The sequence below is a fragment of the Xyrauchen texanus genome, chromosome 20, assembly GCF_025860055.1.
Source record: "Xyrauchen texanus isolate HMW12.3.18 chromosome 20, RBS_HiC_50CHRs, whole genome shotgun sequence".
In the NCBI taxonomy this organism is placed as follows: Eukaryota; Metazoa; Chordata; class Actinopteri; order Cypriniformes; family Catostomidae; genus Xyrauchen; species Xyrauchen texanus.
The window spans coordinates 40,423,307-40,439,782 of NC_068295.1; positions in this window are offsets into that span (position 1 = coordinate 40,423,307).

A 16,476-nucleotide genomic window follows, 5' to 3' on the forward strand; every position below is an offset into this window, starting at 1 on the left:
AAAAAAAAAAAAAAGGAAATAAATATTATTTAAAAAAAGTTATTTAATGAAAAAAAATCATTATTTTGCCATATCATAAAATATACATATACATATTTCATGATATGACAAAATAATGATTTGTTTTTTCTTGCAGGTCTAAAGAGATCTGTTTTATGAACAAAATTTCTACCTACATATTGGTTTCAAATTTTAAGATAAAATGGATTCACTACTTATTAAAAACAAAAAAATAAAAAACATTATTGAGGACAACTCATGCCAATAATTCTTTTTTTTAAAATGTCAGCTTTTAATGAGACTTTTTTGACTGCCTCCAGACGGTTACACCACATGACATTTTTTACTTTAAGCCCAGGAAAAATATTAAAATGACTTTGAACTCTGTAATTGAAAACATGTTCAAGTATTTGTTTTGTGTGAATTGCATTTGTAATGTATATTTGAATAATACATTAGATTAGAAATTAGATATTTGCATCACGTCATTGACACATATATCGATATATTTATACAATGTTTATATACATTTTAAATATTTATTTTTTATTTTTATTGTACTATATTATTAATATTAACCTTATTTTACATATTTATTTTTTATTTTTATTGTACTATACTATTATTATTAACCTTTAAATGTAAAATGTTATATTCCTTTTACATTTATATTTATTTGTGTTGTTTGGTTCTATGAGGTATATCTTTGTATAACAAATAAATGTTTAGGCCTTGTTAATACATACAAATAAAAGTGTTAAAAAAAAGGCTTTTCACAACACACATCGTTTCAAATCCACTTTACAGAGTCATGCTGTAACAGAAAAAGAAGCTGTAATGTCTGTAATGTCTTAAAGTAATCATTGACTTAAATTAAAAACAAGATTATGCCACAATTTATTTTTTAATTATACAGGCTTGCTTACTGTCAGTTGACATATAAACATATATGCAGTACATATATACTGTACTGTATATACAGTATGTCTATATGTCAACCTGTATACATATTTTCTTGTTCTCAAATGTAATATAATTATGAGGTATATCATTACTGTGCATAAATAAGCAATCTATTAGTAAAAATAAAATAAATCGTTTAAATGATTCTTCAAGTCAAAATGAAGTCATTTTTATTTGTATAGCACATTTCACAACACACATTGTTTACAAAGGAGCTTTACAGAAGATCAGGCATTAACAGAAGATTATACTGTAATATCTATAAAATATTAGAGTGATCATTGTGTAGTTTGATTAAATATGATTGTGAATTGTGTTTAAAAATAAGTAATGAAATAATAATTGTATTTATAACCCCAGTGAGCAAGCTGAAGGTGACTGTGGCAAGGAACACAAAACTCCATAAGATGTTAATTAATGGAGAAAAATAACCTTGGGAGAAACCAGACTCACTGTGGGGGCCAGTTCCCCTCTGGATAACATCATGAATATAATGTAAATATTACTTATGTATAGTTAAAGTCATGGCTTAAAATTATTAAACTAAGTAAGTGTTAAGGGTCAGTGATTAAACACAGATTTTGTATGAACTGTAAGATTAATGACTAATGTCTTTGAAGTCCATCCTGGATTAACTGCAGAAGTTCACATAGATGCAATTGTTCTTGTTAGTTGGCTGATGAAGGGTTTTATTGGCAATTGATTGATAGTCTATATTCCATTTCAAGAGTGCAGTCCATCATTAGAGCGAGGTGATGCAGGCAGAGATCAGTGAGGTGCATCACAGTTCAACTGGCCGGTCATTTCGGTGAGGTCTATCCTAAGTCCAAGGTTCAGACAATGACATATAAAGTATCCCATGTCTTATGGTTGCAGTTGGCATCAGTTCATCCTCTGAAGACTGAAGTAATGTCTGGCTAGCACCGGCTGTAGTTTAATCAGACAAGGTCAAATGACAATCTCTTTTCATTTTCACTGGACTCGGGTTAAAGGGGACAGAGAAAGTGTGAAGGTCCTGCCAAATGTCTGGGCTGGATTGTTAATGAGAAGCTTTACACTGAAGTAACGGGAGAAGCTGCTGTTATTGATATCCACCAATTCAAATAATATAGCATTTTTATAGCAATAACTATTACAACAAAATGTAAAATTGCTCCAAAATATAAATTGTATCTATAATCTTTTATTATTATTCAAATCACCCTTAAGCTATTTGATAGAAATTCATATTTTGTTTGCCATTATAGAAGTGATGTGGTAGAGCTGCTTGTATTCTCTGTATAGCTCTCATCATCAACAACAACAACAACAACAACAAATCCTATATTTATATCACAGGTGAACCTGGTGAGAAACACATCAAGAAATTCACCAACCTGTGACTAGTCCAAAACTGTTTTGTCCATTTTAGTTATTAAATAATAACTTGATTTACACTAATTTTACAACTCTTGTATTCTAAAATATATATACTGTAAAACATCTATAAGAAATGGTCTGAAATATCCTGACACAGGCATTCTAAACTTCTTGTGAAATTTGTCGGTCATTCACAACAATACCATAGCTTCCCACCTAACAGGGAACGTTCCAACAACTTTGGCTAACATTATTTAAAGGTTTGGAACAAATGTTGTATATAAAATGTTAATGGAACATCCTTATAACGTTATTAACCTTAAAAAACGCTTTTTCATGTTCCCACAACCACAATGTTATGTTTGGAAAATGTTTTAAGAACATGAATTTGCTAGCTGGGTTGTTGCATACCCTAAAATTACAGTACAATTCAGCTTTATTGAGTGTGTCACCTTAATATCTGCAGGCGCATTTTGGTGTTGATACTGTAAAAAATGATGGTAGAACTTGTCGAACCAGGGAGTGTTAAGCTGAAGCTGTCTCCACCCTCTCCGCTGAAGTGTTTCCTGAATCATTTGAACATTTAGTCTTTAATTAGATGATGTCACCACACCCACCAATGTGCCCCATGCTCTTCTCACCTCTGATTCACATGAAATCGTGAGTGCAGGAATTATTCCGCACCAGAGTTTCTATATGAGTGGACGAAAAGGGTGGACATGGGCAGTTTCAGGACCTCAGGCCTAAACAAATGATTTGATTCATCTGCAAAGATCTCCATATAATAAAAGCATATAGTGGATGTGTCAGAAAAACATGCACAAAACAATACCATGTGCAGTGAGATAAAAAAAAGTTGGGATGTGGAGGGAATTGTGACCAGTTACAGTTACCAGTTGTGAAAGATTTATGCATTTCAATTTCATAATACATTTCTGTAAAGCAGTCAGTGGAAAGGAGGCGAGAACCGGCTTGACAATATAAATAATAGTTTTAATGATAAACTTAAAAAGACACAAACACACACACATGACGGACATGTCCGTAAACATTTTCTCTCTCCTGCACCATCCTCCGCAGTCGGTCTTTATCCCTCTCGGAGGCTTGATTAGCCTGATAAAGGACCGGGTGTGTAGAATCACGACCCGGCCCCGCCCTCCACCCTGTCACAATTTCTATTATACTCAATTGAGTAAAACAAGGTAATTAATAAGATTGCACAATTTAATCTTATGGGAATTTGTTATGAAATGGAAATGCATAAATCTTAAAAATATTTTTATTAAGCGCTAGAAGCAGTTTTTTAAAGCTTTTTTCCTGCTAATAAAGAATGGAATATATTTTCATCATCTTTCTATTTTAGTCAAAACGGTACAAAATTATCAAATGCATGTGACATCAGTTAAACAAGTATTAGGTCAGAAGTAATCAATAAGTAATCCAAATGTAATTAGATCAGATTACCTCAAATATAATCTAAAATATGACATTACTGATAAGAAATTTACACAAATATTTTAATAAGTATCGGATTACAAGTAATCTGCCCTGTGCTGCACATGTAACTTCTTGAAAAAAAGCTCCATTTAAACTTGTTCCCTAGACTTCCAGCTGCATCATGAACAGCCAATAGTTTACAGGACACAAGCTTCTCACTGCCATCAGATAAACCTGAACAGGCTATTAATTTACATGAACAATGCTTCTGTACACTGTACATCTAAAGAAAGCAACAACAACACATTGCTACTCATATCATTGTCTTTTAGAATATATAAAACATTTAGCTAGAATTTGAAAAACAGAAAGACAAGAAAATATATCCTCCACTTTCACAATTTATCTCTGCCGCATATGAAAATACACTATAATATGTTGCAAGGATTTTAAGGCAATATTTACAATTAAATACTGTATTCAGAAGTTTACTGTGAAATAAATGGAGGCTAGTCATTTTCCATTTTTCTTACTTAGCAAATTACTTAAAACAAAAAAAGAACATAATTGTTGCACTGTGGGATCCCATAATATATTTAGAACGAAGTTAGTAAATAACTTGTTAAAATAATTTACATTTCTTTATACAATTAACATCTAACATATCTTATTAAAGACACACCTCTCAGTGGGATTCTATAGAACAATACTACAAATATTTATCAAACACTGATTGTATATGTACCCACACAATAATGGCAAAAATATCTTTAAATAGGCATGCACTTTTCAGAAGGATTATTATTATCCATGAATGCCTATAGTAATGTTCTTTACAGTGATGTTTGAGTCTTAACATGTCAAAATTTATTACATTTCATAAAGGCTAAATACATATATTCACAAATAATTATATGTAATGTAGATATTTTCAAGGAGGACTTGAATGAAGCGTGATATCAAGTTGAAATTTAAAAAAATATAAAGTTAAAAAGTCATGAAATATCAACCGGATATGTTTATGTTAATAACGGCTTTTCAGCCGGGGGCCTTTCAGTCGCCCAAACAGAGCATTAAGTATTTGGGTATTTTATTCCCATAAAATTTGTCTGATTCAGTTAGAGTTAATTTTGATCCCCTAATAAAAAGGTTTTCGAGTGATGTGGGCAGGTGGGCTTCATTATATTTATCAGTGATTGGGCAGGTTAATGTAATCTTATTTCAACAACAAACAATTGGATAGCATAGCGAAGCCCTTCATTTGGAATAGTAAACGTCCCAGATTACATTTCACTAAGCTGCATAGGCTGTTTGACAAATTGGGCTAGGCATACCCAAGATTTTGTTATATTATTATGCATTCGGTCTCAGAAATTTGGCTCAGTGGTCACTTTCACCTGAGAGAGCCCGTTATCCACCAAGTTACACCTCGTTATCTCGCATTTGCACTCAGTATGGACAAAGGTGCCATTCAGAGATTTATTTAAATGTTACCTACAGCATGGGTTTTCAAATTGGGTGAAAGGGAGCCTCCCCCTAGAGAACTTGAAGACAGCCGCTAGACTTTTTCTTTAAGTTTCATTATTGTGACAACAAAGTTTCACTATCATCAGAATAGTATACAAAACAGATTTAAGTGCAACAAGAATTGTAAATAATTATTATAATTTTTTATTTTTAGTGACTGGTTAAGTGCTTTTGTAAAGGATGTGTTTTTAGCCATTTTTTGAAGATAGAGAGTGAGTCAGCTTCACGGATTGAGTTGGGAAGGTAATTCCACCAACGTGGAATGATGAAACTGAAAGTCCGGGAAAGTATATTGGTGCCTCTTTGTTTTGGTACGACAAGGCGACGTTCCTTAGCCGACCGCAGGCTTCTGGTGGGAATGTAGCTCTGCATAAATGTTTTTAGGTATGCTGGAGCAGACCCAGTGACTGTCTTTTATGCCAGCATCAGGGCCTTGAAATTAGTACGTGCATGAACCGGCAGCCAGTGCAGAGAGACAAAGAGTGGTGTAACATGTGCTCTCTTAGGTACATTAAAGACCAGACATGCTGCTGCATTCTGAATCATTTGGAGAGGTCTAATAGCACATGCAGGAAGGCCTGCAATGAGAGTGTTACAGTAGTCCAGTCTAGTTATGACAAGGGACTGAACGAGCAGTTGTGTGGCATGTACAGAGAGGAAGTGTCTTATCTTCCTGATATTGTAGAGTGTAAATCTACATGATCTTGCAGTCTTTGAGATTTAACTCATCATCAGTGGTTACCCCTAGATTTCTGACCGTTTTGGAAGGCGAAACTGTAGTTGGACCCAGCTGCACGGTGATGTTGTGTTCAACAGCAGGGTTGGCTGGAAAGTCAAGGAGTTCGGTCTTGGCTGGGTTGAGTTGCAGGTGGTGTTCCTTCATCCAGGCTGAGATGTCTGCCAGACAGGCAGCGATTAGAGCGGTCACTGTGGTGTCGTTGGGCTGGAAAGACAAGTAGAGTTGCGTGTCATCAGCGTAGCAGTGGTGAGAGAATCCATGTGACTGGATGATGGGTCCTAATGACGTTGTGTATATGGAGAAGAGAGTGGCCCAAGCACTGATCCCTGAGGTACCCCAGTAAGTAACTGATGTGGCTTGGATACCTCCCCTCTCCAGGCTACCTCAAAGGAACTTTCTGAGAGATAGGAGTTGAACCAGCCAAGCACATTTCCAGTGATGCCCAGTTTAGAGAGGGTGGAGAGTAGGATCTGATGGTTGACTGTGTCAAAGGCAGCAGAAAGGTCCAGCAGAATCAGAATGGATGATCTGGATTCAGCTTTCGCCTGTCTCAGCGACTCCGTGACAGACAGCAAGGCAGTCTCAGTGGAGTGTCCACTTTTGAAGCCTGACTGATTGTCATCCAGCAGCTTGTTCTGTGAGAGATAGGCAGAGATCTGAAAAACTGCCCTTTCAAGTGTTTTTGGCATGAATGGGATGAGAGAGACTGGTCTGTAGTGTTCTATCTGTGTGGGGTTAAGTGCAGGTTTTTTCAGCAGTGGGGTTACTCAAGCCTGCTTAAATGTAGTGGGAAAAGTGCCTGCAAGAAGAGATGTGTTAATTATGTGTGTAAGTGCAGGTAGGATGGACAGAGAGATGGCCTGGAGAAGGTGTGATGAAATGGTGTCGAGGGAACAGGTGGTGGGGTGGTTGGAGAGGAGGAGTTTAGAGACCTCAGTGTCAGCTAAAGGAGATAACATAGAGAAAGAAGAGTTGCATACAGGAGGTGGGTGTTTGACAGGGTGTGGTGCTGTGAATGTATTGCTGATGGCTGTAACCTTCAGCAATCAAATATTCAGCATAAATATGGTAACCACTGGTCCCAATCGGACCCAGTGTCACTCACAAATTTACGGAGCATTTGAACAAGAGTTTGATTAAATCTTTCAACCAGCTCATCTGTTTCTGGATGATAAGGTGTGGTCTTCAAACCTTTTATCCCCAACAACTGATAAATCTGTCAGTGAAATTAGACCCTCTATGAAACATCCTGGAGGAAACCCCACTCTAGCAAAAAACTGAACCAAACAGAAGGCTACCGATTTGGCTTTAATGTTCTTCAAAGGAAAAAACTCAGGATATCGAGTTGCATAATCACAAATTACCAACATATATTTGTTACCAGCTTTACTTCTTTCTAGAGGGCCTACATTATCCATGTCCAATCGTTGAAAGGGCACGTCTATTATTGGCAAAGTAATTCAAGGAGCTTTCGGGGGGCCTCGAGGGGCAGTCCACTGGCACTCTGGACATGCCTTACAAAATTCAGCTATATCCTTGGTCATTCCTGGCCAAAACAAATGTTTACTGATTTGGTGATACATTTTACTGCGCCCCAGATGACCCGCCAGGGTATAGAATGTCCCATTTTTAACACTGTTTTACGCACACTCAGAGGGAGAACCATTTGTTGTCTCCCTTGGGTCCTACGATATAGAAGGTTATTGTCTAAACAAAAAGCAAAACCTCTAAAAGAGACTATCTCCATACCCTGCTCTGCTTGTTTTGCAGCTCTGGCATATATTTTAGAAATTTCAGAATCTGCTTTTTGCTGTTCAGACATGTCAGTTGGTAGTTGACACTTAGTGCTCAAATCATCTGGACCCTCCCTGTCAGTAGTTCCCTGGAACTTGTTTAACCTCTTCTCTGCTTTGGACTTAACAGGTTTCACTGGAAGGGTTGGTAAATCACAATCATATAAAGGTAGACAAGTCAAAGGGTTTTCTTCATTCACATTCTGACCCCTTTTGGATTTAACCCCAGTTAACGCCACATTACAGGTATTATTGGGGAGCAATAAATCCATCAAAACAGGACAATCATGGCCAATTATCACAGGGTATGGTAATTTTGGGGCTAGTCCCACTTTCATTAAATAGGACTGCCCTTTAACCTCTAAATATACCTCAGCAGTTGGATAAGATTGTTCTTCCCCATGAATACATTTGACCATGACAGGGCAATCAATTTTTGTGAAGCATTTAGATACAAGATAGGTTTCTACTAAGGTCTGTGTGCAACCTGTGTCTACCAAAGCAACTACCTTCTGACCATTCAATTCCACAGGAATTGTAATATCATTTGGCATAGGAATAATACTAGGCTCAGGTTTTATCACACGAGGAACATAACAAACATTAGTAACCTTTTTAGTCAGGTTTGGACACATGGGTTTCTTATGGCCTAACTGGCCACAACTATAGCACCTAATTGTCCCAACTGTAGTTAAACTAGAATTTTCAGTTTGTATCAGATGTCCCTCACCCATTCTCTTACCCCCTTCTGGCGGGAAGGATGCCTTGTGGGAAGGAGGCCTCTCCCTTCCTTTCCACTGGGCACAACTCCAAGGCTCCGTCCTCCGTCTAGCTGCTACAAAGACATCTGCAAGTCGAGCTGCCTCCTCGGCAGAAGGCGGATCATGCTCTTTAATCCAGGTTTGCAGTTCAGGACTCAACATTCTCAAAATCGGTTCCAAAACAATAGTCTCTCCAATCTGCTGCACCGTTTTTCCAGTGGGTTCAACCCACTTGTAGAACAAATCCTTCAACCGGACATACAATTCCTTAGGGGTTTCTTCTGCCAACACCTCTATGGAACGGAACCTCTGTCTGTAGGTCTCAGCATTGATTGAATATTTCTTCAATATGGCCTCTTTCACCTGCCCGTAATTGTTCACTTCCGCTACATCCATAGCCACATAGGCCGCAATGGCCTTGCCAGTGAGCAGGGGAACCAGGCGTATCGCCCAATCCTCTTGAGGCCATTTGCAAGCTCCCGCAATACTGTGGATTTCCCAGTGAGGTGCGCTGACTAACTTCCCCTTGAAGTAACTGGAACTGATGTTGCATGGACCTCCATCTTGTTTCTTGTTGCGCTGTTTCTTGTTCTTGATGAGCCTGTCTTTCTTGTTGATCTACCAGAAATTTCTGGAACATATCCTTTAGCTCAACAATATCTCTAGGTATATGCAGGGATGTCTGCTCTGCAGCCCTTCCACTAACACCTTGCAGTTCTTCTTCCTCTGAACCAGGCTCCACCTGTGTTAGCATCTCAACACGTGCTACCCGCTTTGGTGCCATCACACCTGAAGATTTAGCAAAGCACTGCTCCCACCATATTGTGGGGTGTTGACCAGAAAGGCATCAGGAGACAATGCTCATAAACAATAAACAATTTATTGTAATTTTTTCCTCTTTGCATATATATGTCTATTGGGCAAATGTACATACCATGGAGAAAGATCTTTGACCCTCCTCATGGAGGGTCCACTTCAGGACTGATTAATCAGACAAAGACACCACATTTTTAACCCAAGGATCAAACCATTTTACCCTCCCAGTGGAAAAATAATAAACACAACACAAGATAAATACATAAATAAACAAGCTCTTAACAATTAACATTAAAACATACAATAATCATCAACATAAATACAGAAAATAACAAATACACCATAAACTACCACATCTAACATTAACAATACTTCTACTATAATCAGTGAATGCTCCTCAACAGAAGGCCTGACCCATAATTCCATGATTACTGTATAAAACAGGAAACAGATAGGCCGGACATTCTCTTAAAACCCACCCCTGGAACCATGCTGCAGTCATGAACCAAGAGAAAGGTAAGAAGAAGAAGAATCAAACAAACTTCAAATTAATAAAACAAATGAAAAACTTTTGTTATAATTCTTTCTTGCCTAATGTGCACCCTTAGACAGCAAAAAGACAACAAATACATATCATACAACTTATCACTTAAACATATAATGTGGGCATGTACTACTCAAAAACAACCCATCACATCCTCACAATTTTGAAATAGGTTATATTTTGTATTAACATTTCAAAAACGTTTGTCTTACTTTTTAAAACGCAACACATTTTTACCACATTCAAGAAATTGGGAAACTGTTAAAATTAGCCTTCTGAACAGGATCCTCCACAGACAAAAAACTAAACTAGAACGTAAGTATTCTCAACATAGACAGACAGAACAGATATAGAAAGAATTCAGCACGATGGACAGCTCTATTTTCTGATCACTGAACAAATAACTCTCGAAGGTCAAATAACTAAACTGGAAACATTAGTAGTTTAATTAACTACTAATGTTATCTCAACTGAATAAGAGCTATTTTTGAGATTTTAGGCTACTTAAGCCAATTCAGCTTTGAAAACGTCAACATCAGACATCAAACAACATCAGCAAGATGGACAGCGCTGTTTTGTCACAGTATCAAATGCATAAAAATCACTTCCATATAGGCCTACGTTAACCAAAATGTTTTTTTAAATCTGATTGCCGATTTTGCCTCTTCATTTTCATCGCCCCAACATCAGTGGGAACAATGAGTCTGAATTTTTGATGCACACAGGTGATCGATGCGGGGCTGCACGGTAGAAAGGAATAAAGGTAAATCATCCTCCACCTGCAGCCTTGACCGGTATTTACTTTTAAGCAGGGTCAAAGCGGAAAACCCACACTCACATGGAGGTGAAGGGTATGAGGACTTTCATAGCCTTTCGAGAGAGGTGGGGAAACTCAGTCCTATACGTAAAGCAACGCAATATGATGCTTCAGTCGCCTTAGTATTAACAGAGCTAAAAGTCTGGATTACTCTCTTTTGTGTTTGGAGTGTGGGCTAGGATTTTAAAAACCGTCAAGTCTGCCTCTAGAGATGCATCAGAATCCAATCAGAAGACACAACACATGTTTTTTTGGTGGTGTGATAAGATCCAAGAATTTTGGTTGAAGGTTCAGAGATTTATGTGTGACGTATTGGGCACTCAAATTTCATTTTGCCCTTGACTCGATTGGGCAGTCATCAATATAGGGGATAAATATATATATATAGGGGATATATATATATATATATATATATATATATATATATATATATATATATATATATATATATATATTTACATTTTCTGTAATGGCATGATTTGTACACCCAATTTTACTAAATGTACCTTATTCACGTAATCCATCTCTTCTTACAATATTTTTTTTATTAATTGTGATAAGCCATTAATTGTACTGATGAAGAATGTATCAATACACTCAATTAAAGTGGACATTTGTAAAAAACAAAAAAACAAAAAGGATGGTAACTTGATGTTAAATATATATTTAAATTAATAGTTGTCATTAAAATTCCTTTTATTAGGCTACTATGAAACTTGTAAATACTTTATTATTGCTCAAACTAATAAACGAATTCATAGTACACAATAAATTGTTAGCATTGTAGCTAATATGAGTGTAGTAATGTTCACGTCAACATGTTATCTTGAAATACCATATACTGTATAGTCAACATAAACATTTATGATTGTTTGTTTTATTCGTGTACTATAATGTGCTTTTCTGTGTATAGTGAAATTGTTTCTACTTAGAAATATAAATGTAACTGATTTGATATCACGAGAAAAAGGCACCACCGACAGCATTAAAAGGCAAAAAGAAAAAAGAAAATCCATCCATCCATCCATCTTCAACTGCTTATCCGAAGTCGGGTCGCGGGGGCAGCAGCTTCAGCAGGGGGCCCCAAACTTCCCTATCCATTCACCTTAACCAGCTCTGACTGGGTGACCCTGAGGCATTCCCAGGCCAGTGTGGAGATGTAATCTCTCCACCTAATCCTTAGTCTTCCCCGAGGCCTCCTCCCAGCTGGACGCGCCTGAAACACCCCTAGGGAGGCGGCCAGGGGGCATCCTTACCAGATGCCCAAACCACCTCAACTGACTCCTTTCGATGCAAAGGAGCAGCGGCTCTACTTCGAGCTCCTCACGGATGACTGAGCTCCTCACCCTATCTCTAAGGGAGAAGCCCGCCACCCTTCTGAGGAAGCCCATTTCGGCCGCTTGTACTCGCAACCTAGTTTTTTCAGTCATGATCCAGCCTTCATGACAATAGGTGAGGGTAGGAACAAAAATTGACTGGTAGATCGAGAGCTTTGCCTTCCAGCTCAGCTCTCTTTTCGTGACAACGGTGCGATAGAGCGAGTGCTATACCACCCCCGCTGCCCCGATTCTCCAGCCAACCTCCCGCTCCATTGTCCCCTCACTCGTGAACAAGACTCCGAGGTACTTGAACTCCTTCATTTGGGGCAATACCTCCTTCCCTACCTGGAGTACGCACTCCATCGGTTTCCTTCTGAGAACCATGGCCTCAGATTTAGAGGTGCTAATCCTCATCCCAGCCGTTTCACACTCGACTGCCAAGTGATCAGTGAGAGCTGAAGGTCACGGACCGATGATGACATGAAGACAACATCATCTGCAAAAAGCAGCGATGAGATCCCCAGCCCAACGAACCGCACACCTTCCTCACCCCGACTACGCCTCGATATCTGGTCCATGAATATCACAAACAGGATTGGTTACAAAGCGCAGCCTTGGCGGAGACCAACCCCCACATAGAACGAACAGGGATTGATCTCATCAATCCCCGGGGATTTGTCACTGCGGAATTGTTTGACTACCTCAGTGACCTCCCCCAGGGAAATAGAATCTGATCCCCCATCAGCCTCCAGCTCTGCCTCTAGCATAGAGGGCATGTTGGGATTTAGGAGTTCTTCAAAGTGTTCCTTCCACCACCCAATAACCTCCTTGGTTGAGGTCAACATAGTCCCATCTTTGCTGTATACAGCTTGGATGGTTCCCCGTTTCCCCCTCCTAAGGTGGCGGACGGTTTTCCAGAAGCACTTTGTGCGGACCGAAAGTCCTTCTCCATGGCTTCTCCGAACTTTTCCCACACCCACTGCTTTGCCTCCCTCATGGCCGAGGCCGCAGCCCTTCGGGCCTGTCAGTACCTTGCAACTGCCTCCGGAGACCTCCGGGACAACAAATCCCAGAAGGCTTCTTTCTTCAGTCGGATGGCTTCCCTGACCACTAGTGTCCACCACGGTGTTCGAGGGTTACAACCCCTTGCGGCACCTAAAACCTTGAGGCCGCAGCTCTCCACGGCGGCTTCGGCAATGGAAGCTTTGAACATTGCCCACTCTGGTTCAATGTCCCCAACCTCCGCAGGGTTGCCTAAAAAACTCCGCCGGAGGTGTGAGTTGAAGATCTGCGGACAGGGACCTCCTCCAAACGTTCCCAGTTCACCCGCACTACTCGCTTGGGCTTCCCAGGTCTGTCCAGAGTCTTTCCCCACCCCCTGACCCAACTCACCACCAGATGGTGATTGGTTGACAGCTCTGCCCCTCTCTTCACCCAAGTGTCCAAAACATATGGCCTCAGATCCAACGACAAGATTACAAAATCGATCATCGACCTTCGGCCTAGGGTGCTCTGGTACCACGTACACTTATGAGCATCCTTATGTTCGAACATGGTGTTATAGATAATCCATGACTAGCACAGAAGTCTAATAACAAATATCCACTAGAGTTCAGATCGGGGAGGCCGTTCCTCCCAATCACGCCTTTCCAGGTGTCCCTGTCATTTCCCATGTGCGCGTTGAAGTCACCCAGCATCACTATGGAGTCCCCTACTGGGGCCCTATTCAGGACTCCATTCAGGGTCTCCAAGAAGGCCGAAAAAAGAAAAGAAAGAAAAAAGAAAAGTGCATCAAAATCTAGCAGGGGTGCAATAACACGCAGTATTTTCAAAAGGTTTAATTGCATAAGTTATATATATATATATATATATATGGAATAATGTACAACTAAACAAGAGGATAAGTACATCAGAGTCTCTAGTTTGAGAAATAGATTCCTCACATGTCCTCAGCTGACAGCTTCATTGAATTCTACCCGCTCAACACCAGTTTCATGTACAACAGTAAAGACAAGACTCAGGCGTAAGGGCCTTAAGGGAAGAATTGCAAAGAAAAATCCACTTTTGAAACAGAAAAACAAAAATAAAAGGTTAGAGTGGGCAAAGAAACACAGATATTGGACAACAGATAATTGGAAAAGAGTGTTATGGATACCCCATTGAGCTTTTGTAGGAGAAATGGTAATTTAAGTGGGGATTTAAGTTCTCAGTGGAAAAGACCCAGTCTGTGTTCTTCACAAATAAAAGAATAGATAACGAGTTTAAATTAAATTTGTACAATCAGACATTAGAAAGGGTAAATAAGATAAGGTTTCTTGGAATATGGTTAGACAGCAGACTCACATGGAAAAGGCATATAGAAAAGATGGAAGAGAAATGTAAAAGAGTTTTGAATATAATGCGGTGTGTGTCCGGTCAAGACTGGGGGATGGACAGATTGGCTTTAAAAACCATATACATAACACTAATTAGATCAATGATGGATTGTGGAAGTATTGTTTATGGATCTGCAGCTAAAACTAATTTAGCAAAATTAGATAAAATTCAGGCAGAAGCATTAATGATTTGTTGTGGAGCATATCCATCATCTCCAGTTTCAGCATTACAGGTAGAAGTAGGTGAAATGCCTCTTCAAATAAGAAGACAACAGTTGATAGTGGTCTACTGGGCAAATCTTAAGGGACAGGACAAATCACATCCCACCTTAAAATTATTAGATCAGTGTTGGGAGTATGGGTGGTAGGGGATCTCATAAATTATTTTAGAATTACACCAAGAGTGATCCTTCCAGCTGTTCCGTTGTGGATTTTGCCTCAACCTCTAGTAGATTTGACACTACTGGAATGCAGACAAAAAGAAGGTCAGAGTGAGCATGAGGTAATCCAAGTAAGGGAGTATTTGGGTAGAAAGTATGGACACATTACTCAAAATATTTACAGATACATCAAAGATTCTAAGTAGCAGAAAAGTAGGTATAGCATTTGTTATACCAACATTACAAATCTCAAGGGAGGTATATCAGATAGGCTATCAGTGTTCACGGGGGAAATGTTGGCAATTGTGATTGCTTTTATATGGATTAATGAAACAGGAGTGAAGGATGTAGTAGTATGTTCAGATTCCAGTGCAGCCCTCTCAAGTATCGATGCCCAACAGTCTGACACAAGACAAGATTTAGTAATGGAGATTCTCCATGAATTATATTTGTTGCAAAAAACAAATGTGAGGGTACAGTTTTTGTGGGTTCCTACACATGTGGGTGTGAAAGGGTATGAGGTAGCAGATAAGCTGGTAAAACAAGCAGTACAGGATACAAATGTGGAAATAGATATATCATATAGTAGATCAGAAATCAAAGCAATAGTTATAAAGGAAATGTATCAAAGATGGCAGCAGTATTGGGATTCTGAAACTAAAGGATGGCATTTGCATGCAATACAGCCAAAAGTAGGGAAAGGAAGGCATTCTAGCAGAAATAGAAGAGAGGAAAATATTTTATCAAGACTCAGACAGGGCTAAATAAGACAATGCAATTAATATCCAAGCATCCAACAGGGCTTTGTGAATGGTGTGGAAACACGTCATTATGCATTGTGGAAGGCACACAGAGGAGAGAGTATTTCTAGTAGAGGAGATAAGGAGAAATGGGGAACAAGATATTTCCTTAAAAAATATTTGAAATCCGAAGATAGGAGGTAATGCAATAACAATATTGTTCAAGTTTCTGGAGTGTACAGGCCTAATTGATAGGATATAGGTAGTTAAGTATATGAGAGTATTAAAACCCTATTAAAAATATAGGAGTGTGAGGGTATGTATGTGTGTGTGTGTGTGTGTGTGTGTGTGTGTGTGTGTGTGTGTGTGTGTGTGTGTGTGTGTGTGTATATATATATATAAAAAATGTATTTAATGTTTTCCCCCTCTACCCCATCCCTCTGGTCTAAGAAGGGTTACGAGCGAAAGCTAGAGGAGCTGAACACGCAGCGCTGGCTGAAGCAATGACTCTTGTTGGGCTGGAGGAAGGGGGGAGGAGAGGTAGTGGTTAGAGTCTCTGGTTCATGATCACAGAGGGTGGCAGTAATGCACCAGTTTTGTTGCGAGCTGCCATTAAAAAACGAGGAAGAAAAAGAAGAAGAAAGAGCTTTTGTGAGATCAGCTAGACTGTAAGGTGGGTGAGAAGTGCCCGACAAGACAGTCACATCTATGGCAAGTGTTACAGGAAGTATGGGGTGAAATGTCACCTGAGTATCTGGACAAACTGACAGCTAGAATGTCAAGGATCTGCAAAGCTGTCATTGCTGCATGTGTTTTTTTTTAAATGAGAACTCTATGAAGTAGTTTAAGAAGTTCTGAATATTTTTCAGTAATTTTTCACGTTATTAATGTCCTGACTTTAAATTG